This window comes from Lissotriton vulgaris, unplaced genomic scaffold, assembly GCF_964263255.1.
Source record: "Lissotriton vulgaris unplaced genomic scaffold, aLisVul1.2 SCAFFOLD_876, whole genome shotgun sequence".
NCBI lineage: Eukaryota > Metazoa > Chordata > Amphibia > Caudata > Salamandridae > Lissotriton > Lissotriton vulgaris.
The window spans coordinates 25,398-51,681 of NW_028240747.1; positions in this window are offsets into that span (position 1 = coordinate 25,398).

A 26,284-nucleotide genomic window follows, 5' to 3' on the forward strand; every position below is an offset into this window, starting at 1 on the left:
CCCAGCAGAGCTGAACATTCCAATGTTTCTGTACTAGGGAGGAGCACCAGAAATAAAGTCCATTAAGGTATTGTAAAGATCAGTGAAGTTTTCCCTTCTTTTTCCTTTCGCCAGGCACTACATTTTCAAAATCTCTCAAAAAAGCCTTTTATGTGACAGAAGTGTGATCTGAACCCCTTTCATTTTCTCGTAACCACTTTCTGATGTTTCCACCAAAGGAAGTATATTGCAATGGATGGTTATTTGACAGGATATGATGTGTATTTTAAATTTTGATAACTACAGTGAAAGGTACAAATACAATTTGTATGGTGTGAGGTGTGTTTTTCTACAGTAAGATGTGGTACATTATGAATAGGGCTTCTGGTTTTATGGTTTTTATTATTTTGGGCATGAAATGTATACTGCTGTTTTCTTGACCCTCTGGTTCCTTTGGAATTTGGGGGCATGTCCAACTAATCATTCAAGGAGACGGCAAGTGTTACACTCATGGATATTTGCTCACCTGTTTTCCATTCCCTCTACTTTTGTCCATGTTACTGATATCCACATTAGTTTGCTTCACTGATGCCAAATAACTAAGATCAAAAGTCCTGTGAAGTCACTTTCTGTGATGTCACTTGGAGGGGCCTTACATCTTCCCTTTTGCCCGGGGCCTCAGAAGGCCTAGGACCGGCACTGGATAGGTAACCCCTGGTTGGAGCCATATGTGCAGCTACACCACCACCCCCAGTCTCTCAGAGAACCTACTAATGCCTAAATCACGTTTTGGTAATGTTAGTGCTACCAGGTGTCCTCACCGGTAAGTTACAACTCAGCAATCCTGGTCCTAAGATGAACATTCCCCTCAAACCACCAATAGATCTTTGCTGGACTACACGCAAGTTATAATGGTACTTCATATAACACATACACTACACACGTTGCCTTACAGTCACTGTTTCTCAAAATATTAGACCTGGGCGGAGTTTACAGAGATATACTCAGTGCCGGTCCTAGGCCTTCTGAGTCCCCGGGCAAAAGGGAAGATGTAAGGCCCCTCCAAGTGACATCACAGAAAGTGACTTCACAGGACTTTTGATCTTAGTTATTTGGCATCAGTGAAGCAAACTAATGTGGATATCAGTAACATGGACAAAAGTAGAGGGAATGGAAAACAGGTGAGCAAATATCCATGAGTGTAACACTTGCCGTCTCCTTGAATGATTAGTTGGACATGCCCCCAAATTCCAAAGGAACCAGAGGGTCAAGAAAACAGCAGTATACATTTCATGCCCAAAATAATAAAAACCATAAAACCAGAAGCCCTATTCATAATGTACCACATCTTACTGTAGAAAAACACACCTCACACCATACAAATTGTATTTGTACCTGTCATTGTAGTTATCAAAATGTAAAATACACATCATATCCTGTCAAATAACCATCCATTGCAATATACTTCCTTTGGTGGAAACATCAGAAAGTGGTTACGAGAAAATGAAAGGGGTTCGGATCACACTTCTGTCACATAAAAGGCTTTTTTGAGAGATTTTAAAAATGCAGTGCCTGGCGAAAGGAAAAAGAAGGGGGAAACTTCACTGATCTTTACAATACCTAAATGGACTTTATTTCTGGTGCTCCTCCCTAGTACAGAAACAGTGGAATGTTCAGCTCTGCTGGGATTTGCATGAATGTGTACCATTTGTACGATTTTGATTTAGGAACTAGCTAGCATCATCAAAGGAGGAAACCTGTGATGGGAAAGAAGCATTTACTTGTTGTGGGTTAAATATGAAAGATCATTTCTGTTGAAAGTTATGTTTGGAACTATCATTCACATACTTCCCCCTCTATGGGACCCTCAAACTACGGGGCATGCACATCTGGAGAGGTTTCAATTTATCTCAAGGGGGCGTCAGGCTCAGGCCAAAAGGAGCATTTACCATGCCAAAGGTAAACAAAGACAAACATCATGCTGAAAAGAGTGCTGTGTTTTTAGTGAAAGAACACAGAGGGGCAGGAAGCTACTCCTTGATGTGCTAACAGAGGGGCAGGAAGCTACTCCTTAATGTGCTAACAGAGGGGCAGGAAGCTACTCTAATGGACTATCGTGAGGAGTGTAAGGGGTGGGGCGGGGGGATGCAAATAACCCTGAAGTACTCTGAAACTGGTAAGACTTGTAACGAGACTGGACTGACAACAGTGTCATGCATTTGACTGTATTTTTTAAGAGGGTAGCGAAACAGAGCTGCAAAGTTTAAATTGCTGACTATTGTTTGCATTGAAAAGCTTGCAGACCTTGTCAAACCATTGCCACTCAGACGACGTCACAACGCTTTTTATAACTAATTTTGTGGTCCTCTTCCCTGATTAGTCACACGTTAGGAACTTTTATAATGCTAGCAGTCAAAATAAGGAAGGCACTGAATAATTAATGTCATATTATCTTATATACTAGCAGCCCGCCTCAGCGTTGCCTGGGGGCAATGAGGCTTCAGGGCCAACCGCCCGCCCAGGCCCCCGCCCGCCCCGACATTGTCCGTGCATGCCCATGCAAGGACACGGACCAGGCCCCCCTCCCGCCCCGACTCCCTCCCACCCGACTAACTCCCGCCCCCTCACGCCCCGACTCGCTCCCGCCCCCCTCCCGCCCCGACTCACTCGCGCTCCTACATTTTCCTTTACTGCTGCCTCTTCCAGTTAATAGCACTGCAAAGGTCCTTCTTGCCTCCCCCTGCATCACACAGTCTCGCACTGAACTTTCCCTTTCCTTACCTGTGCCGCCGCTCCTCACTGCACAGCCGCTCGTCACTGCACCGCCGCTCCTCCTTCGTCGTCATCACGCACGTCGCATCGCGGTCATCACGCATGTCGCGTCGCGGCCAGTGCTAGGTCCCGGCCGGCACTACTTTCAGGGGACTACTTTTTTTTCAAACTTAATTTTTTTAATTTACTTTTTTATTTCATTTATATAGCCTATGTCCATCTACACACCCTGACATTTTCATAGATGTATCGGGTGTGTAGATTGGCGCTGTGGTTCCCGAGTTTACCTGGCCAAAAGGTGCAAGTTCTCTCTTTATAATAGTAGTATAGATTTATCAGTATGGAGGGAGATATTGCTTTGTGGTATTGCTCTGGCTATTTGTTTCCTTGTATTTTAATGTTACAAGGAACATCACTGCGAAATGCTCTCTGCTGATGAGTTTAGATTGCTTTTTACTCCACTCATGTGTTGATTGCACTAGTTGTATGATACTTTGTCAGAATAGAACTAAACTTTTCTGAATTATTACATGAATGATTGAGGCTCAAGAGCATCCCTCAGTACCCTGAACAGACATGAATGAAGGAAGGACCACCACCCCTCTCCTCGCCCCTTCTCATGAGCGGTCAGTCCTCCTGCTCCAATCAACCATTGGATGTGCTGGGTGCTGCAGCCTTGAAGGTTCTGCATTATAATGTTAGAAACAGACAGAGTGAGCAAGGTTTCTGACATAGAGACATCCCTAATAGTGCTGAAAGTAATGAGCTTAGGTAAGCCTTTGCATGTACATGGAGTGCCTCATGCAGAACCAGAGTTGCAGCGTGCGTGTGATCAGTGTGTTATAGGTGGTTGGGACGGGAATGTTGAAAGGTGGCTCATTACAGGAGGGCGAAGGTGCTGCTGGGCTGTCCTAAGGGTGGGCTGGTTCATGGCTTATTTTGAAGGAGGTTCGAGGTTAGATGGCTGTGATGTGTCATGGAGAAGCAGAGACAATGTACATGATTTTAATTCTCTTTATTTCAATGAATTTTAAATAGCACGATTATCATAAATCCACAGCCCGTCAGAGCTGCTCGATTTACACATTGTCTTTTCCATTTTACTTGGGTGTATATAATAATATAATATAATACGATGGATTGAATGAATGAATTGAAGCAGGTCTCTTACTTTAACCACACAGACTCAACGAGGAGAAGGACGGGGCCCCGCGACAACGTCACCGACTCCTGCCTGCTGCCCTGCCTGTCCGCTGCCCATGCGGCCCGCCGCCAGATCTGAGTTAGTCAGCCAGTGTGCCAGGTCACGTATGGCGTGTCGTGTGCGCATGCTGAGCGGGGGCTGGCCATAAAATCATGTCCAGGGCCGTCATTGGTAGCGCTTTCGCACGCTACCAGATTGACGGCCCTGGGACCCACCACTGTCACCCATGAGGAAGATTCAAGCGACGCTGGCGTCACGTCACCACCAGGGCACGTACCACCACCACCAACCAAGCTAGGTGGTGGGGGGTGCGTGCAGCAGGTGCAGGTGTCTTCTTTGCGTGTGTACCCTGGCTGTTGTTCCCAGTTCCCCTGTATATTATGCAGCCTGCCAGGCCCGGCGTCTGCGAGAGTGCTGTGCTGCTCACTTCCCCATCATATTTGATTTATTCCCGCAACTGCGGGGCCGGCGGCGGGCCCCCCCCCCTGGCTAGGAGTAGGACCGGCCCTGAGTACATGAGGAAGATTCAAGCGACGCCGGCGTCACGTCACCACCAGTGCACGCACCACCACCACCAACCAAGCTAGGTGGTGGGGGGTGCGTGCAGGTGCAGGCGTCTTCTTTGCGTGCGTGCGCTGTTGTTCCCAGGTAGTTCCCTGTATATTGTGCAGCCTGCGGCCCGGGCACGGCCCCTGCGCGCGAGTGCTGTGCTCACTTCCCCATCATCATTTATTTTATTTAATCCCGCAACTGTGGGGCCGGCGGCGGGGCCCCCCTGAGCGCTCGGCCCTGGGCAGCTGCCCATACCGCCCATGACTAGGACCGGCCCTGTACCTATCTCGCAGGCTGGAGTGTATCATTCCCAGGTGAGCGGAAATGCTGCGATTTACTACCACCCTCTTTCATAATGGGTCAGACAGTACTGGCGGTGGGTGTGAACAAGTGTCCTTGAACCGGTCCATGGGGACTTGTTTAACCATTCAACACGGACTTCCGGTTTCGATAACGGGGTTATTTACTCCAGAATAGGAATCAGGGCTGAGGTGTGGTGTCTATGGTGCCGCTCCCTGCAATTTATTGGTGTCTGCGTGCGTAGTTACGGGCGGAAGTACAGCGGGGAGGAAGCTCGACAGGTGGCCTACACTCACCCACACAAGGGCCATACTTTTATCCCCGCCATCCATACGAGCTTTCTCTCACAGGCTCCTAACCCCCCTCTGAATGATCCCAAACCGCACATTAAACAAGAGACAATTTGCTTTGTTTTTTCAGCATTGACGAAAGTATCCATACTCCATGCAGAGAAACTCGTTGCCTGGCAGCAGAGTGGCACCGGGTGGACATTTCGAGCCGGCCAATTTCACGGAGTACATGCTCTTGTGAAGTGGAGGGCTGAGTGGGCGGATGAAGACATTAGGGAGAGGACTCGGGGTTGGCACAGTGAACGCAGAAACGCTCCAGCCTGAAATTGTACAGCTCTCTGTGAGAAGAAAGGTTCGAAAGGTGCCCTAGCTGCGTGGTGTGACTAACTGTGTAATCCTCTGCATGTTTTTTTTATCCTTCGGTGAGCAGATTAAATATCGACGCGTGTTAATGAGGCATCATACAGGCCCGGAAGGCTTGAGGTTTTGGTTGACAATCATTCACAATTCTACATCCGAACATGTTGTGCTTATGTTTATTCATACTCTTGAAGAGGTATACATTATAGCATATAATACTTAATAGGTTCCAGTGGGAAAATCGATGTCGGAGAGCCCTCGATAGAAAACAATACCCTCTTTACAACTTATTTGCTTTCTCTTCTTCCGCTTGTGCTCATATTCATTATCTTGGAAAATAGACCAATATTTCATGTTCGCATGCCTGGTCCTTTGTTCGGCTTCACATTGACTCACACAATAGACTCTTTTTGTACAAGCACAGACAACCATTGTTTTTCTAAATGGATTATCTTAAAGCTCTGTGAGGCGCAGTCTGAAATCTGCAAAATGTACGACATCAGAAAATCTCCAAATTTCACAAAATCTGAAGGTTGCAATGCTCTGCCTTCTGACATATGGATATAGGCTTACATCAGAATAGTTCTCTGAAGAGTGGAAAAACATTATACACTGAGGTAATCTACAGACCACTTCAAATCTTGGCAAAAGGCGGTCCTGTCAGTGGTTCACCCTATTTAAAGGTAAGCTTTCAACTAGCTGAAAGGTACAATCCTCATTACCTCTTCTGTCAGAGACCTGCCATTGGGCAATGGGAACGTTTTTCACACTGTTGGACATTATGACATTTTGTGGAGTGCAAATGAGGGGTTGATTTGTGGCAGTGGGCTCTGTCACCTCTAAGCTGGGAGAAGTCTCCTTGTTTGCCAGACCAAGTGCTGTTGAAGCAAAAGTCTGACATCGACAGAGAAGAAAGAATATCTCCTGGGAGCCTGCTGCTTAGCCCTTTCTGAATGTTTATCCTTGTGGGACCTGGTCCCAAAGGATGGGAAGGACATCACCAGGTCAAAACTTAACCCCTGGCAGGTGTTGGTCTGATTGGTCCTGGTCCTCCTGTGAATGGGAGAGTGATAATATGCTGCTGAAGAAGAAACCAAGCAAGAAGACACATTTCCCATCATCCATCTGCACAGGAAGTGACATCACTGGACTTCCCAGCATCCGTTTGCACTGGAAGTGGCATCACTGGTTTCCCACCAAAACTCTCAGAAGAAGCCAGGCAAGAAGGCTCATTTCCCATCTTTGTCTGTACAAGAAGTGAATTTAATAGATTTCCCATAATTCATCTGCACAGGAAGTGACATCACTGGTTTCCTGCCCAAACTGTCTTTAACATAAGAAGCAAGAAGGCTAATTTCCTATCATCCTTCTGCACACAAAGTGACATCACTGGACTGAAACATAGCTAATTTCTGTTAGTTTGGGGGACAAATAAGAAAGTACTGCAGTGCAAGACAGAGTTTGTTTTTTTCTCTAAAAATGGCATCAACAAAAGATTTGCTTTTCTACAAGCACCATCTTCTCAGCTATCAGGAACAAACTGAGCTGAATCAAAACTGTTACGTCCACTAGAACTTCTGGTCATGAGTATATATAGGGTTTGCAGGTTCTCCAACACCCCAAGGTATCCAAAGCCAACAACTAAGCTGCACCTTATAATGGTTTTCCATTGTGTACTGAGTATAGAGCAATTCATAAGGTGAAATATAAAGAGTGAAAAATCGTAATGAATGAAACCTACGTATTTCGGAAATGTACACCAGATACTGAGTTTAGGAGCAGTATTTATTTGTACATCTCTAAATTTTTGGGTACCATGTGTATCCATACTAGCATGTGAGTCAAAAAGACGTTTTGCACATTTTCTTCATTCTTGCACACTGGCCTAAATTTGGAAAGCAGAAATGCAGAGAGAGCAATTGCTAATAACAAATGCTCTACTATTCTGTGATAAAAATTGGACCTCACTTGTGTGGCTGGGCCTACTGCCTGTGACACAATACACTCCTAAGCTCGATCTGGAGACATCACATTTTATCTAGTAGAATACATGCTTTTTACAATTTGGGGATCTGCGGATTTTGGGGTGTAAGTCAACTGCCGCACAGGAACACCTATTATAACCACACATTTCTTGAAACTAGACAACCAGGGGTGTCCAGGGTGGTCTCACTTGTATTGTTCTAACACGGGTATTCACCCAGAAGCCCTTACAAACTTCACACTGTGCCTAAAAACACACATTTTCATCACATTTCCCAACAGGTTACCTGATATAAATGGTGCCTCTCTTGTGTGGATGGACCTAGTGCAGCAACAGGAAGGGCTCACAACACAACATGGTCACATTAACTTTTTCCACTGACAACAGGTCTTTTTTCAATTTGGATACCTATGGATTTTGGTCCGTCCCTCATCTGGCAACTAAGCAAACCTACCAAACCTACAATTTTTTGAAAACTAGACACCTGGGGAAGTCCAGGTTGGGGTGACTAGTGTGGCTCTCACCAGGTCTTCTTTTCCTACAAGTCCTTGCAAACCTAAAAACACATTCTCCACACATTTTTACAAGTGAAACTTCTGGAATTTGGGGGAGACACAAATTACTTACCATCCAGTGTTGCCCCATGTCATAAAAAATGGTACCGTACTTGTGTGGGTGGGCATAGTGCTTGTGGTAGGAAAAGGCTCAAAGCCCATGTGGAGATATAAAAAAATCCTGGACAGAAAAATGACCTGATTTGGCAATGGGGGTAGCTGTGGTTGATGGGCCAGGCTCGGCTTCCACCCAGGGTAACCTACCAAACCCAGACATTTCAGAAAACTAGACACCTTGGGGAGATCTCATGAGCTTGCGTGGATCCAATTGCATTTCTTACTCACAATGCCCCACAAACCTCTAACTTTACCTAGAAGCACATATTTTCCTTCCATTTCTGTGATGTAAACTTTTGGAATCGGCAGGGATCCACAATATCCCTACCACCTAGCATTCACCTACTTGTCCTGTTGTCCTGATACAAACGTGACCCAACTTGTGTAGCTGGGCCTAGTACACGTGACGGGAACAAATGAAATCAAGGTCAACGGGACTTCTCATGAGGTTACCCCCCTCCCCCAAGTGGGGGAATGCTGGGTGGTAGGAATTTTTTGGATCCCTGTGAATTCCGGAAGTTTAAGTTACAGAAAAACAAGGAAAATGTGTAATTTTAGTCAAGGCTTGAGGTTTGCAGGGCATTGAGGATAAGAAAACATCAAGGGATCCATGGCAGGAGTATCACCCTGGACTCCTCTCCTTGTCTAATTTTCAGAAATGTCTGGGTTTGATAGGTTTTCCCATATGGTGGCTGACCCGAGCCTGAAAAGTGCAGCCATTCACCAGGAAAAGTGGGATGATATTGGAACTTAACCCCTCTCTGCTGGTCCATATGTAAGAACCTATATACAAGAAATTGAAATTTCCTCTCTTGCGCCATATAGAAGGGAATGAATTAGTTCCCAGTGTAGAAGAAAGACTGAACCTTGAGGAAATGAAGATGGGGTTAGATGTCAGCATGAGCCAGATCCTACCCCTTTATTTTATAAAAAATATTATCAGTATTTAGTGAGCTTTCTGCCTCCCCTTTCCCCGTTGGTCAAATTGGGGCGAACTCCCTCTCTGCCACCTCGGGGTGCCAGAAAAGACTGGGTATATGTTTTGGGGTGGATGCTCGCCCTGAAACCTGGGCAGACAGCCCCACCCCTTTTTATAATCAATCAATTAATTAATTTGTAAAGCGCACTACATACCCGCAAGGGTTTCAAGGCGCTGAAGGGAGGGTAGGAAGGGGGTGCTGTTACTACTGGTCGAACAGCCAGGTCTTGAGTTGTCTCCTGAAGGTTAGAAGGTCTTCGGTTTGTCGTAGGATGAGGAGGAGGGTGTTCCAGGTTTTGGCGGCGCAGTGGGAGAAGGATTTGCCTCCGGCTGTGGTTTTACGGATCGTGGGACGGTAGCCAGGGAGAGGTCTGCAGAGCAGAGTTTCCTGTTGGGTACGTAGAAGGAGAGTCGGCTGTTGAGATAGGCTGGTCCGGTCTTGTGGAGTGCCTTGTGTGCGTGGGTTAGGAGCTTGAAGGAGATTCTTTTGTCGACAGGGAGCCAGTGCAGGTTCCTCAGGTGGGGGGTGATGTGGTTGCGGCGCGAGACGTCGAGGATCAGGCGTGCAGAAGCATTCTGTATTCTTTGCAGTCTGTTGATGAGCTTGGTCGGGGCTCTCGCATAGAGGGCGTTTCCTTAGTCGAGTCTGCTGCTGACTAGGGCCTGGGTGACTGTTTTCCTTGTGTCTGTTGGGATCCATCTGTAGATCTTGCAGAGCATACGAGGGTGTTGAAACATGTGGAGGAGACAGCGTTGACTTGTTTGGTCATGGTGAGTTTCGAGTCGAGGATGACTCCCAGGTTGCGTGCGTGGGTGTCCCCATTGATGCGGGCCACCAGGAGTCGTCCTATGCTGAGGGGTTGTGCCAGAGGATGAGGATCTGTCTTGTCTGTGTTCAGTTTGAGGCGGCTATGCTCCATCCATTCGGTGACGGCCTTCATTCTCTGGTGGAGGTTGGATTTGGAGGTGAGGGGGTCCTTGGTGAGGGAAAGGATCAGCTGCGTGTCGCCGGCGTAGGAGATTATGTTGAGGTCATTCTGTCGGGCGATGCGTGCGAGGGGCGCCATGTAGTCGTTGAACAGCGTTGGGCTGAGGGAGGATCCCTGCAGGACGCCGCAGATGATCTTGGAGGCTTTGGATCAGAACGGGGGAATCGAGTGGGCTTTCTGCCCCCTCCTATCTGTCCCTGGGGGGAGCAGAGAGACTTTTGTGGCTGGAGGGAAGGGGGAACACTAGCGGCAGGCGGCTCAGGTAAGCATAGTGGGGCAGGGATGAAACTAACAGACAACAGAATAGGTATAATTAAATAAATAAATAATTCCTACTCTTTCGACTTCCCCCCTGCTGTGCCCTGGTCTGCCCCACCGCGCTTACCTGAGACGCTCGTAGCTGGGGAGTACTAGCCCATTGCCAAGGGGGTCACTCCCCCCCTCCAAAAAAGTTATCTCTGGCATCTAGTGAGTTTTCTGCTCTACCTGCCGGATGTATTGAAGGTTAAACCCTTCAATTTGCCCCTGTTGGGGGCAGAAAGGTTTGTGTTGCCAGAGGGAAAGGGAGCGCTTGCCAATATCCTAGGGAGCCACTCCTCCACCAAAAAAGTAATTCCTGGTGTTTAGTGGGCTTTCTCTTCACCTGGATGGCAGATTGGAGGTAAAACCCTCCTATCGTCCCCCAGAGGGGCAGAAAGACCTTTGTTGCCAGAGGGAGGGGGAGCACTAACCCATTGCTATGGAGACTCCCAGCTCAAAAAAAGGGATCCCTGACATCTCATGGGCTTTCTGCCCAGCACCAGGGAGGGCAGACTGGAGGTAAATACCTGTCTTTAAAAGAAGAAGCCCAGCAAGAAAGCTAATTTTCCATCATCTATCTGATCAGGGAGACCACTGGAATTCATATGACCCATCTGCACAAGGCATGGCATCATTGGATTTCCCATCATCTATCAACTCATTGGTGACATCCCTAGTTCCATGCCAAAACGAACTTCAGTTAATGGGGGGCACATGCAGTGGGGGCACACTGGTGCACCAAAGCATGCCAAAGGCAATCCTGTTTGCGCTCATCCACATATCTGTATCTTGCACCAGGACCCCTGGTCCTCCTCCCACCCATCTTCGCCCCTGTTGCTACTCTGCCATGGCTATAAGTTCCATGAATCCGGGTCACATCCCCCAGTGCTGCATGCACGTCAACACTCACTTTCTTACTAAACACGCCACCAAAATTTGGGATCTGCTACACAACTGCTCACCGGACCTGCTCTTCCTGATCAAAACCTGTCTGAATCCGTCTTTGGCCACTGTCGTTGCCACAGCAATCTCCCCTGGATTCAAGATTGCAAGGCAGGACAAACAGGTCTGGAGGAGGAATCGCTATCATTTAAAAAAATCCATCCAATGCTCCACCACCTCAGAAAGCACCACGAGTAACATAGGACACTGGACCTTCAAACTCCTCATCACTTCCAGCAATACCCTTAGAGGTACCCTTGCCTTCTTTCCCTTGTGATGCACCAACTTCAGCAGCACCATCGTGGACTTCATTGTCCCCCTGATCCTCGACTCCAGATCCTTCCTCTTCCTTAGTGAACTCAACTACAACCTGAAAGTCCTCACCGAGCCCAACATGACCAACCTCCTTGAGGACCTGTCCAACCTTGGACTAAACCAGTGAGGAGAAGGTCCCACACATGCCACTGGATACATACTGGACCCCATCATCACTAGCTTCAGCAACATCACAGTAGACAAGCCCACACCGATCACCTGGTCTGACCAAACCCTTGTCAACTTCAGCATACCCATCCCACACCACCACAAAAGCATCATCGCTAAATCTTCATGACAGAACTAGAACAAGATCGCAGAAGCTTTATGAACTCTTGAACTTTTAGACCACTGCCCTCAACACAATAGCAACCTCCTGCAGGCACGGCCTGTACAGGTAAGAGTGGTGGGGACAAGGGCGGGCCCATCTGTGCCCATTCGAGCCTGGACGTGGCTGTGCTGGGCCACCCCCTTTGGCCCCTCGACTTGATTAAATAATACCCCAGTAAGACTTTTGGAAAATTCTTTCTATCTGGGCAGTGTTCTGGTTTTACTGTTTTGTGGGCATCATGGGAAAAAGGAAGTTGCCGGTTGCCGCCAAGGGGATGCAAGCGCTTAAAACGGCTCCAATTACAAATTATTTGGTGAACGCTATGGGGATTATTAATGACGAAATTGTTCAGGTCGAAGAACAATTAGCAGCTACAAAAACAGCTCTGATTTCTGTCCATAAAGAGCTCAAACCTATGGTTGAGGCAAACCCAGGAAGTACCTCTGCCCCCGTAGTACACGAAACTGGAGATAAAGCCGAAAGGACAGATTCTGGTCTGAAACACAAAAGTTCTAGCGCTTCGAAACTATCTAATTCAGTTCCTGTTAATATGCCTGGACCCTGTGTTTTGTTAACATCCCCTGAAATTACTGCCGCCCCTAGCCCACCGAACTCACCGGAATTGACCTCCCCACCTGCAAAAAGGTCTAAGCAGCACACGGCGTTATTTCCGTTAAAGAATGGTTTAACGATACAAAAAAAAGGGGCAAGACAGTAACGCATGATGAAGCAGTGCCCAAAACCAGTCCAGATGACACTACACCATATACGCAAGCCTTCGAGACCCTCTTCAAAAAACTACATGGGAAGATAGACACTATTGAGCGGCGAGTTATGTCTGAGCTAAAAACTGCCCAAAAAGACATTCCCTCACTCCTGGATTTGGTTTTAGCTACGCGAACATCAAATGTTAATAAGCCATGTCAGAGTGAAACATCAGGCAAGAAGGGATAAGGACATGGGACTTAAGGAACGAAATGTAAATGCACAAGGCACCAGCTGCGACACAGCAGAGTATAAGAGCCATCATCCCTCCGTATCACCAAGGAAGGTTGTACCTGGTCTGTCCAGACCAGAACAAGGAAATAATCAGAAAAACTGCACATTATGAAATGGTGACCTAAGGAATAGTAACTTTGATGCTCATTTTTCTGAAAATTTTCAGCTGTCAAGGCCAGACCATAAGGGAACCCTTAGTTTGCCCCCCAGGCCACTCCCTATGTAATTGTCCTGAAAAATTTCCCCAAACCATGTGACAACGTCATTGAAACAAGGGATACACTAAAGAACCAGGTTGTACATTGGTTCTCTTGCAACACTCGTTGTAGTCCTGGGCTTTTATTTCAGGAAATAATTATGTTGAGAAAGGTGGTCTGGGTGTTCAGCGTGGGTAAGCAATGCGATGGGGATTGTATTGTAGTAAACTTTCGTCATATTAATGTGGTAGGCGGCCTATTAGATGAAGCTTCAGCAAGACATTCCTGGCATTATCTCGACCGTAACAAGGGTATAACTGCTTTACGACTAGGATATATTTTTAGATCTAGTCCTGATTTATCTGCCCAACTGGGAGGAACACATCGTACCCCTGCGAATTTCAGGCCATTGTTTAAGTCCAACAGGTTTGCACCCCTTGGAAGTTGCAGTGAGGTTGATTGACTGGGCCTAAAAACAATCATATCGGACGATAGCTTATGTAACCCAAATCAAGCAGACGTACCTAGGGTGATAGTACCAAGCAAGAGAGTGGATAGGACAAAGGAAGCGAATCCTAAAAGAACTGAAGTAAACCCTGTGGAAGAGTTGCAGTTAGATACTCACTGTAAACCCAGTAATTCAAATAGCACGATGGGGGTTGCTCTTTCAGAATGCTCCCTGGATGGGCCTCTACAAATGATGACATGGAATATTGCAAGGGTTAAAAACAAATTACGGTGGCCAAGATGGCGACGGAGTAGGACGTGTCTTGAGTCCCCTCCGGCGCTGGGCCCGACATAGCCTTGATTCGCATCTGACCCCGGGTGTATCTACGAGCCTCTGGACGCCCCTGCATCCCCTGGGGACAGTGTCCGGCTGTTGGCCGCAATCCGGCGGCGGCGGCGGCGCCCGAGAACGGCGCAGGGACTGAGGCGGAGACCCGCGAGGTTGGCTGGCATTGCTGCGAGGCCGCAGGGCTTTGCGGCCGGGCAGCGGAGAGAGGAGGACTGAGGCGGCCTAGGAGAGCAACTGGGAGCCAGCGGCCGAAGGAGAGGTCCGGCGACGGCGGCGGCTGCCGGCATTGGAGCGGAGGCGGGGCACGGCAGAGCGGAGGCAGCGACTCCCGGCCCACAGCCTACGCAAATCCGGGGCTTGCCTTGCGGCCTAGTCGCGGAAGGTGGGTCGGACCGCGCTGTGGGTGCTGGCTGCTGTCGGGAGCTGCGGAGACCTGCCGGCGAAGCATCGGCGATCCCGGGAGGAGCGGGGAGGATACGGCCGACTGTGGTGGGGCCCGCGACGCTCAGCACACCGGGGCACGGCCTGCGGCATAGCAGCCACGAGGAGTGAGAGACGAGTGCTACGGCTCCAGTGCGCCTGGGCCCCGACCATCAGGATTGCGAAAGTTGGTGTCTGGCATCGAGCTGCACTAAGAGTGTAGCAGTGGAGCAGGGGTCACGAAGGCATCCCGGAGAGTCTCCGGTCTGCGCGGGGGCGGCCGAAGATCCGGACGGGGCCCTAGGGAGGGCCTTGTCCCCCCCCCTCTGAAGAAGGAGAGACAGACTTGGCACTGAGGTACGGCTCTATGGAGGTGGTGACCTGAGGGGGACTGTGGCGCTCGGCGGTGCGACCTCAGGGTGGGAGCCCCTAGCCACGCAGCAGTAGGGGCCTGGTCTGGTGGCCTCCGGAGACTTGGAGGGCCTCGGTGCACGGTGCCCTCTCCTTGCTTCTACAATTTGTTGACTCTTAAGCGGCTGCACCACGGAGTCCTAGAATATTAACCGGCGACTGGGGACTGCATTCGCCGGGGGCTGGACCGATTGCACATTCGTTGAAGGGTTCATGAGATAGCCGGCGGGCTGCACCCGGATCTGGGTGGGTGTGTGATCACGTCGGCGGAGCTCCATCCAGACGGCTGAAAGGTCTTCCGCATTGACCTCCAGAAGGAATAGGGGGGCGGCGATGTCCTCCTTACAGCGCAAAGGGAAGGCCGGAAAGGATGGCCAGCCCAAGGGCTCCCAACAGCCGGCGTCCCCTGGCGCTAGCTCTTCGCCCAGGAAGTCAGACGATGAGGCTCCGGCAACCAAGGCCTTCATGACGGAACTCTTTGCGTCTATAAAGGAGGATATTTCTCAACTCCGTGCTCAGCTTGCGTCAGATCTCCGCGAGGTGCGTAGGGACGTGGACGGAATCGGGGAGCGAGTGGCTACCTTGGAGGATCACGACTTGAGCATGGAGAATTATGTCCATCAATTGCAGCAAGATGTGCTTCGGCTTACGGAGCATAACTTGGACCTGCAAGCTCACGCGGAGGACTTGGAGAACCGTTCCCGTAGGAACAACATCCGCATATGGGCGGTACTGTGGGATGGCGAAGGAGGAGACCTACGTGGCTATGTGCAGGCGCTCTTCTTGCAGATCCTGGGCGAGGAGGATGTGCATGAGATCAGAATGGACAGAGTTCACAGAGTAGGCCTCCCTCGGCGAGGGGGAGGGCCGCCCCGGACATACTAGTCTGCGTGCATGACTTTCAGTTGAAGGAGCGGATCCTCCGAAAAAGTCGGGACATTACATCTTTGCAGTTCCGTGAGCACCAGCCTCAGCTCCTCAGGATCTGGCGGCAACAACGCTTCAGAAGCGGCGCGAATTCTGACCAGTGACTGCCTACTTGCTTGAGCATATTCCCTACTCATGGGGGCATCCTTTCCGCATAGTCTTTCGGTGGCAAAATAAGCTCGCGCAGATCCGCTCACTACAGGTGGCGAAAGAGCTTTTGGGCATCGATGACACTACTCCGGCATCTACGGCAAGTAGCCCTTCATCGCGGAGACGGCGTTGATCCTCCTCTTGGCACAGAGTGGGGTCGGAGACAGATCGAAGGCGGCCTGACCGCACAACTAGTGGGAGAGAGGGGAGGCGGTGGCGTCAGTTGCTTCAGTGACGTTGATGTCTTCACAGCAGAGCTCCGGGGCGGCCTGATTCTTGGGCTGATGGGCTGATGGCCATATGGCGCGAAGGGGCATGGGGACTCAGGCCCGTGGGTATGGTTGTACTTTCTGAGAAGACACCCCGGGCCGTGGCCTTGGGAGAGCCATTGGCGGTTTCCCGCCTGTAGAAAAAGGGTAGGGCTATGACCTTTTTCAAGATTTGCCCGGCGCTAACCGCCTTTGTACCATTCAAATTACCAAGCAATGAGGCAGGCGCCGGAGACCAGAAGGCAGGAAACAGAAGTTTTATTCCGACGGAGCAGAACACATCAGATCAGACAACAAGGTATCGTCTCGAGGTGCTCTAACAGCCTCTCTGAGGCCTGGCCTCTTATACCCTGGTTTATGACATGTGAGCATTCTTTATTGCATAAAAGACTCTTTAAACTTATGAAATGACGTCCCCATATTCCTCGTGTCAACCCACCCCCACATGCATCCACAATAGAGGTCCTCACCCTGCTGATAACAGGAGGGGGCTATCACGCGGCTGAGTGTTCCGCCGATTCTTAGGATGTGCGCGCCTGATCGTATCCCATGGGGTGGGGAGGCCATGATCAATAGTGGGTCCTTTGAAGAGGAGCGGCTCCATACAATAAGGGGCAGTAAACGGTATCTCCCGGCTTAGGCGATGGCCTCGGACCTGTGTGGACAGTCGGACTCGGGGGAAGGGGTCATCAAAGGAGAGGTATTCATGCCGCGTGGACAATCAAGCGCGGAGGGATGGTTTATCAACAGAGGGGTATTCATGGAAGGAGAGGAGGTGCTGGTCAGGCGCGGGCGTGACTCCCAAGGACAGGGTCAAGCAGGAGGTGAAGGGTTATGCTCATGTGAGGGAGGGAGGGGGAGCCAGGGTGCGCGGAGGGTGCTTGCAGGGTCAGAGGAGTGCGCTGGCGATCGATCGTGGACAGGGAGACCATGATACCTAAAATGGCTGTCGTGCACGTTGTACGTGAGTGACAAGCTGGCGCAGATGATGTTCAGCTCGTAAACTAAAATTCCACAGTCCTCCCTTTCAACATGTCTCGCCAACTTGTCAGTTCGGATTTATCCCCATAAGGCCACGTATTTCTACTTCATAGAGGGGACTCATGTGCTCATTTCGGAAGTCCAAAGTCTTTGGGCACATACAGTTAGAAACAAGGCTGAGTAAAGATGGCAGACATTGGATACCTAAACAACACCCACATAATATCACAACAGGTATCAGTACGAAGGAAAACAACCTCCAACCCCAGTCCTTCAAAGTGTCCCAAAACCAGCTCCCAAGCGACCATCCTTCTTGTTCTTGGTGAACCTCTGAGGAAAGTCTGTGGAGGTGTTCAATTGCTTTGTAGACTGAAGGCGAGTTATCTGGCACGTAGGTGCAGCAGCTAGATCCGATGATGCGGCACGCTCCTCCTCGATCGGCCAGAACCACATCTAGAACAAGGCGGTTTTGAAGGGCCACAAGGCGGACCGCCTGAAGCTCAGCCGTGTTGTTAGCGAGGATGCCAGCCGTGATGTTGATCGTTGTTTCTATTGCCTGGGTCAGGTGTCGGATAGCGCGGCTGTTTGTCATTGGGCCCCACAGGGGAACGAGTCCCTTTGCTGCATCTAGGAACTGTGCTCCAGTGGAGTCGGCTTGTCCAATGTCATCTGCACGCCTCTGCCGGTGATGGTTAGCAGGGTCTACATACGTGGGGGGGAGAACGAAGGCAATGTAGCAGATACCCTTCCAACCTTTCGGGAGCCAGGTGTAAGCTTTGGTGCCACACACAAAGTACATGTTTGGAGAAGCAACAAAGGAAGGGGGATCAACTGAGTCCAATGTTCTGATGATTCGGCAGGAACTGTGACCCACCAGCTGTGTTCCCTGGCCTTCGAGACACACAAGACCTGTGACATTGATAACAGACAGAGCCACAGTCAGGGTGGCGGTAGTTTGTTTCTGCAGATGAGAGAAGGTGGATCTAGCTGGATTGTGGAGCACCTGTACTTCGACACGTTCTTTGGCTGGAATGTCTTTAAGGAAGGTGGCGCCCGTGAGCGCAGGACACAGGGGAGCAGAGGTCTTTCCGGTTTTGTTCAGCCAAAACCCAGAGTAGAAGTGCGACACTGTCTGACCGGAAGTGGCGTTATCCTTGTGGCTCTCTTGCATGAGGATCAACCAGGCGAGGCAGGAGCCGTGAACTGAGAAAGGAGAAGGGATGAAGGGGATGGAGTGTCCAGTGGCATGCGGGAGCAACCCACAGATCCAGCAGTTCGTGGCATTTGCAGCAAGGTTGTGTTGGTGCAACAGTTGCACGAAGGAATTGTTCCAGAACTCCCTGCGTCTCTCTCGGAGCTGAGGTGACAGGGAGATCAGGTGATGCTCTTTCATGGGGGTTGGTTGTGCAGTGGGCAGCAATGCCTGATGAGCCGGTGTGCTCTCCTCCAGGATCCAGAAAGAGGTCATGAGGAGGAGGCAAAAGAGGAAGACATTGAAGAAGGCGATTGTCTTTGGTTTGTGCAGGTTGTCAGCCTTTGGGTTCCTGTAGCGGGTATTTCCGGTTGCTTCCATCATCTTCTCAACTGGCGCTTCCATCATCTTCTTATCTGGCGCTTCCATCATCTTCAAGGTGCTCGGTGGTGGGCAGAACCACAGACTTCGTTTAGCTTCTCTCCCGGTAACCCTTGGTTGTGTTTAGGTCACCGTTCTGAGATTCAACTTAGTCCGTGGCCTACTTAGCCGAAGCTCCCTCCTTTCGACGCAGGAAATACCCTTCTCTAGTTGGCACAGTGGGATCAGAGAATTTTGCAAGTTCAAGTGCCTCAGTATCGGGATAACAGTTCAATGCTGGTCGATCTTTGTTCAGGAGCTCTTCTTGGGTGTTGACGTTTTCTGTCGTGGCCAGGGTCGTGGAGACCTTCCGGCAGTGGTGTGCGTGCAGCCAGTGCCTCTTCCCCTCCACTCGAAGCGCCGTCCGTGTGGTTATCAGCACTTGCCAGGGGCCCGTCCACCGGGGTTCCAGGCTCTTGGTCCGTTGGAAGTTTCGGATTAGAACGAAGTCCCCCGGTTGGATGTCGTGGCCTGGGCCCCTGGAAGCATCGGGGATGGCCTGCTGCACCTGTTGATGAATGACAGACAACGTTTTAGTTAACTTGCACAAATAATCAGACAGTAGGACGTCCGGGACGTCATGAATGGAGGTCGGTTTGGGAGCAGTCCAGAGGTTCATCGGTCGCCCGAATACAACCTCGTAGGGAGTCAAATGGTGTTTGGTGGGAGTGGAGCGCATCAATAGCAAAGCCAGTGGGAGGGCATCCGGCCATTTAAGTCCGGTGGTGGCCACTATTTTCGACAATTTCAACTTCAGTGTGGCATTATGGCGCTCCACCAGGCCGGCGGATTGGGGGTGGAAGACCGCATGAAATCTCTGTTTCACCCCCAACCCCTTTAGGATTAGTTGGATAACCTCAGCTATGAAGTGGGGGCCATTGTCGCTCCACAAAATTCGACAAAGGCCATAGCGAGGAAAGAATTCTTTCAGTAGTACTTTGGCAGTAGTCATGGCAGTGTTGTCACGGGTTGGATAGGCCTCTACCCATTTGCTGAAGGCACATACAATGACTAGTACATACTTCAAGCCCTGACATCTCTCCAGCTGGATGTAATCCATCTGGAGGACCTCAAAGGGGTGATTGGGGGTCCCAAACCCTCCCCGGGGTACCACAGTTCCTTTCCCGGGGTTGTGTTGCAGACAGATAAGGCACTGCTGGACTAGGCGTCTGGCTGAGTCGGGGATTTTGTCGTTGTGCCAGACTTTGGAAATGAGTTCGATCATGGGTGCAGATCCTATGTGTGCAGGGGAATGGGCCATCGTCAGTATGGGGATCAGGTATGAGTCAGGCAGCAACCATTTGTTTGCATCCTTTGTTCGCCAGCAGCCCTCATCATCCTTCAAACCCACCCCTGCCCACTTAGTCAGTTCATGAGGGGTGCTGGCCGACTGGATGTCTCTGATCATTTCCCTTGCGTCAGTCCATTTCTCTGCTTGTGACCTGGTCACATACATGCGTGTCACCGTCCTATTCTCTGCTGTGGTTCGTGCAGTGATGTCGGCCAGTGCATTTCCTTGTCCGACTAAATCTGTCACCTTCTTGTGTGCCTGGCATTTGATCACTGCTAGTCGTTTGGGGAGGAGAACCGCTTCAATCAGGGCAGAAACCAGATCTCCGTGAAGGATGGGGGTGCCGTGGGACGTCAGGAATCCCCTTTCCCTCCACAGGAGCCCAAAATGGTGAACCACCCCGAAGGCATACTGGCTGTCTGTATATACGTTCGCGGTGGTCCCTGTGGCTATGATGCATGCTCGTGTGAGGGCTATCAGCTCTGCTGCCTGGGCAGATCGTTGTGTGATGCGGGCTGTCTCAACTACTGTTCGGGCTGTCGTTACTGCATAGGCTGCTGAAGTGGTGCCATCTGGGAGTTTGATGCATGAGCCGTCTACCCATAGCTCTCCATCGGGGTCGGTGAAAGCAGTGTCTCGGAGGGCAACTCTACTCCTAGTTTGTTCGTCCGTGAGGGTCACACAGTCGTGTATGGGAAGAACGTCGGGGTCATTTTCAGGCAGGGGCAACAATGTGGCAGGATTCAAAGTCGTGCATCTCTTTAGTGTGATGTGGGGTGCAAGTAGCGTCAATTCGTACCCAGTCAGTCATGCGCTAGTCAAATGTTGAGTCTTGGTTTGGTTCAGAAGGGTGTCGACAGCATGGGGTACTAACACGGTGAGAGAGTTTGAAAGTACAATTCCTTCGCTCTGACGGATAGAGACAGCAGCGGCAGCTACTGCTCGAAGGCAGGCGGGCAAAGCTCTGGCTACAGGATCAAGAGTGGCGGAGAAGTAGGCACAAGGGCGCTGCTTTGGACCTATAGACTGAGTCAGGACAGACAATGCACACCCTTCCCTTTCGTGGGTGAAGAGGGAGAAGGGTTTAGAGTAATCCGGGGTTCCCAGGACGGGCGCTGAACAGAGGGCATCTCGTAATTCCTTAAAGGATGCTTGACACTCAGGGGTCCAAGGGAGCGGGAAGGGGGGATCTTTGACCAACAGGGCAAGTAGGGGTTTTACAATGAGGCTGAAATTGGGTAACCATTGTCTGCAAAAAGAGGTTAGGCCAACCAAAGAGCGGACTTGCTTTTGTGTTTTTGGGACGGGGGTGTCTAGGATGGTTTGGATTCGGTCGGGCGTGAGTTTCCTCCCTTCTTTGGACAGGAGATGGCCTAGGTATGTCACTTGTGGCTGGCAGAACTGTAATTTCTTTTTGGAAACTTTGTGGCCATTTTCTGCAAGAAAGTGTAGGAGTTGAACAGTGGCTGTGATTGCAAGTGGGGTGGTGTCGGCCGCCAAAAGGATATCATCGACATATTGGATCAACACCACTCCATCCGGTAGCTGGACGGCGTCCAGCTGTCTTTTGAGGGCCTGGCTGTAAATACTGGGACTTTCAGTGTACCCCTGAGGAGCTCTACAAAATCGGTACGAGCGGGATTTCAGGGTGAAGCCGAAGAGATAACGGCTGTCTGGATGGATGGGGATAGAGAAAAATGCATTCTTGAGGTCGATAACAGTGAAGGTGGTGGCAGTGGACGGGATGAGGGTCAGAATGGTGGTGATATCTGAGACTACGGGGTATTGGGGTACAACCACTTTGTTGATCTCTCGCAGGTCGATGATGAAGCGGTACGCTTTCTCATCTCCCTCGCCTTGCTTCTTGACAATGGGTAGGATAGGGCTGTTGCAGACATTGCTAACCACTTCTTCGACCACTCCCGCATCTACCAGAGACTGAATGATCGCTACCAGTGCCTTCTCACCCTCGGGCGATATCCGATACTGCGGGAGTTTCGGGAGCATAGCGTCCTGTCTCACAGTTATATGAATAGGGTCAATCATCATTCGTCCCACATCAGAGTCATTTTTGGCCCATAGGTACGGAGGCAGGGTATCAAGCAAGGACAGGTCAGCATCAGTTATGGAGTACATGTGTCGTGCAGGGCAAGTTTTGGGTATGTCTGGGTTGTCGTACAGGATGACTCGGACTCCATCCGGGGAACACCTAATGGTAGCTCGAAAATGCTTCAGTAAGTCAATGCCCATAATGGCGTCAGGGGAGTTGGAGGAGAGCAGAAATGTTGTGTCAGTGGTGTTGCTTTCTAGGTCAAAGGTGACAGGTACGGACAGGGGGTTAGTGGAGGGCGTCCCATCGAAACCTATCGATGTAATGTGTGAGCCAGACAAGGGTGCCCTTGGAATCAGTCGTTTCGATAACACACTACGTGTCGCCCCAGTGTCTACCAAAAATGGAGACTCTGTACCCAGGACCTTAGCAGTGACATAAGGACCTTGCTGGTCAACACAGAGCTCGACTGGATCCCTCCCTTGCCCCTGGCAGTCCTATGCAAAATCGGGGGCATTCTCACCGTCGGATAGTTGATACTGGTTCTGTCGGGGGCGGTCAAATGTGTTCGATCTCCCTGATCTGTCATTGTTAGTGTCGTTTGTGTGCCCTCGTCCTTGTCCCCTATTTCTCGGTCCACCCGCTACACCCTTGGGGTCCCTATTTCTGGTCATCTCTAGCAGAACCGGACACTGGGATTTCCAATGGCCGAATCCTTTGCAGAAGGCACATTGGTCATCGCTAATGTCTCTACGTCCAGTGTGGGGTGTTGGGGTGTGATCTTTAGGAGGTGGATTTCTAGGGATGGTCGATTGGTAGTTCCCCCTTTGGGGTTCCCGTCCGACCGCTAGACCTTGTATCTGGGCTATCATCACCCTTTCTTTCAAATCTTTCTTCTTTTTCTCGGACGCCCTATCATTCTCATTTTTCTGGTGCTCGTAATACTGGGCCATCTGAAGGATAGCTGCGGGTTTGGAGGCCCCCCAACTACTCTCACTCGTCTGCAGTTTTTGGGAGACCTCTTGTGATAGGCCCTTCACATAGTTTTGTACAAACAGGTGTTGTCCGGTTGCGGTGGTCATGTCTTGGCCACTGTAGTCGGAGAACACTGTCTCGAATCGGGAGAAGTATTCTGATACATCTTCCTGGGGTTTCTGACGACAGGCCGTGACTATCGACCAATCTACCTTTTTCTCTGGGATTAGTGTCTTTAACTTCTGAACTAATTTGTCTGGGAGTTCTAATATGTCCTTTACTGGTTTCCTTCCAGGCTCTCGCTGTCTATCTAGTTCACTGAGTTGGTTCCAGGTATGTCCAAACAGATCTGTGTGGTCAGCCTTCCGGATTTGCTTCCACACGTCAGCTGGCAGGCATAACCCGAAAAACAAGTCAATGTCAGCTAAAGTCATTATCGTCGAACCCAAGGCTGTGCCCAATTCGGTATAGAATGCTGTCGGGTTCTTTCTTAAATCGGGCAGAGTTTGTCTAAAAGTTAGGATATCTTGTCGGTCCCATGGTTGGTAAACCCAATTGTACACAACCCTCCCTTTTGCATCTGCGTGATTAATATCATCGTTTGTTCCCAGACCACGTGGCGGAATCCAGTAAGGGGCCGCTTCTCTGATTAGCATCATAGTGTTGGCTACTTCTACTGAGGTCGTTTCAGGGACTGTAACCTTGGCTTCTGGTTTTTGTTCCGTGAGGTGGCGGAAGACCTCAAGCATCTGCATGAAGAGCTCCGTTGCCTCACATTCAGTCCCATCTCCAACATCAACCTTCCTATACAGCGTTGTCAGTTTAGCGGGGCCCTTACTTTGATACCTATCCTCATATGCGTTCAGGGTGTGGTAGCTGAATCGCAAAATGAAATGCCGTCTGTGGCTGTCGGCATGCGAGTTATACATGTTCATTGTGTATTCTTCGCTCTCCCTTCGTTCTACTAGTGTCTTTGCTATTTTGTCAATCCCATCCCGCTCATCTTTGCTCAACCTATTTGGTCTGGCTGGTGGGTGCTTGCTAGTCTCGGGGTCAACAGGTGGTGCTGCTAATGTGGCAGGTGCGGAGGCCGTGAGGGCTGGTGCACTAGCGCTAAGGTCGTTCTCGTTCGCACTCAGGGCCTGCAGATGTTGTTGGCAGGGGGCATATGGAGGGGACATGTAGATGATTGGGGGACCTAGCAGTAACTCATCGTTCGCCCGTTGTTTGGAGGGCAATTCAGGGTAGAGCGCAGAGGGGGTCCTAACGGGACATTGACCTGTCGATCCTGATTCTTGGTTTTGTGTAGCTTTCTTTCTTTCTTTTATTTCTTCTTCTAGTTGCTTAGCGGCTAGGTGGGCTGCCTTTCGTAATTCTTTCCCTATTTTTGCTTCTTCTCTTTTTCTTCGTTGTTCCGTTTCTTTGCGCCACATGCCGATACTATCGAGCATAGTGGGCGTAGTCTTATTTTTCTGGAGCGCTATTTCTAATGTTTTTATTTTATGATCATCAAAGGAACCTATCAGTGGCCACTGACTTTTGAGGTCCGTTTTTGTGTATTTATGCCATAACCTAGTATAGACAATAGCGACTAGTCCATGCTTGGTGAACATGTCCTTATTAGGGGTGCCCTCCAGTGGAGCTGGATGGTTCATCTCTAATAAGCGGTCCGGGCTGAACAGGCTACCAATCAGTGGGGAGAAGATAGGCATGACGGGTTACAACGGGGACAAAGGTCTGCACTACCTATCTTATCACGGCGGGCAAAGACTAGACAGAATATTTCTATTCTCCGTTGTTTGCAGGCGGTGAATACCTCAAAAGAACCAATATCGAACAATCAATGTTCGGTCGATCAAACAATCAGTGGGGAGAATAAGTGGGTACGACGTGTTAAAGGTTTGCGTTACCCACTCTTTCTCTACCTGCAAAGAGAGACCTTGTTCTTCCCTGTTTGCAGACAGAGAATCTCCAGACAACAATCCACGAACGACAGTTCGGGAAAACAGTGGGGGAGGAAGATAGGTACGACGGATTACAATGGGGACAAAAGTCTGCGTTACCTATCCTTCACTGCTTGCAAAGAGAGAGCCTGTTGTTTCTCCGTTTGCAGACGGTGAATCTCCAGAGGGATCAACAAAAGAGAGTAATACTAGTATTATCCAAATAAAACAATAATTTCTCAATTTGTCGTGTTTACACGACCTTACCCGGACCGCATGGACGGTTTCCTGTCTTCCGAATCCAGCGCCCGATCGTCCTCTATTCTTCGTGATGTTCGTGGCACTCCTGATAGTTCCCAGTCAGGACCGTAGATCACTCGAGAGAGGTCTGTTCGGAACTAGTGAAGGTCGGATGATCGGCTGTCAGACGAGGGTCTATCGGACACGAGCTCTCCCGATCGTTGCAGTCGTTCACTCTGTCGTCGGGACCTCTCCCACTGGATCCACGTGTCGCTGATGGGCCCCACGCTTTGGGACGCCAATTGTAGAAAAAGGGTAGGGCTATGACCTTTTTCAAGATTTGCCCGGCGCTAACCGCCTTTGTACCATTCAAATTACCAAGCAATGAGGCAGGCGCCGGAGACCAGAAGGCAGGAAACAGAAGTTTTATTCCGACGGAGCAGAACACATCAGATCAGACAACAAGGTATCGTCTCGAGGTGCTCTAACAGCCTCTCTGAGGCCTGGCCTCTTATACCCTGGTTTATGACATGTGAGCATTCTTTATTGCATAAAAGACTCTTTAAACTTATGAAATGACGTCCCCATAATCCTCGTGTCAACCCACCCCCACATGCATCCACAATAGAGGTCCTCACCCTGCTGATAACAGGAGGGGGCTATCACGCGGCTGAGTGTTCCGCCGATTCTTAGGATGTGCGCGCCTGATCGTATCCCATGGGGTGGGGAGGCCATGATCAATAGTGGGTCCTTTGAAGAGGAGCGGCTCCATACAATAAGGGGCAGTAAACGGTATCTCCCGGCTTAGGCGATGGCCTCGGACCTGTGTGGACAGTCGGACTCGGGGGAAGGGGTCATCAAAGGAGAGGTATTCATGCCGCGTGGACAATCAAGCGCGGAGGGATGGTTTATCAACAGAGGGGTATTCATGGAAGGAGAGGAGGTGCTGGTCAGGCGCGGGCGTGACTCCCAAGGACAGGGTCAAGCAGGAGGTGAAGGGTTATGCTCATGTGAGGGAGGGAGGGGGAGCCAGGGTGCGCGGAGGGTGCTTGCAG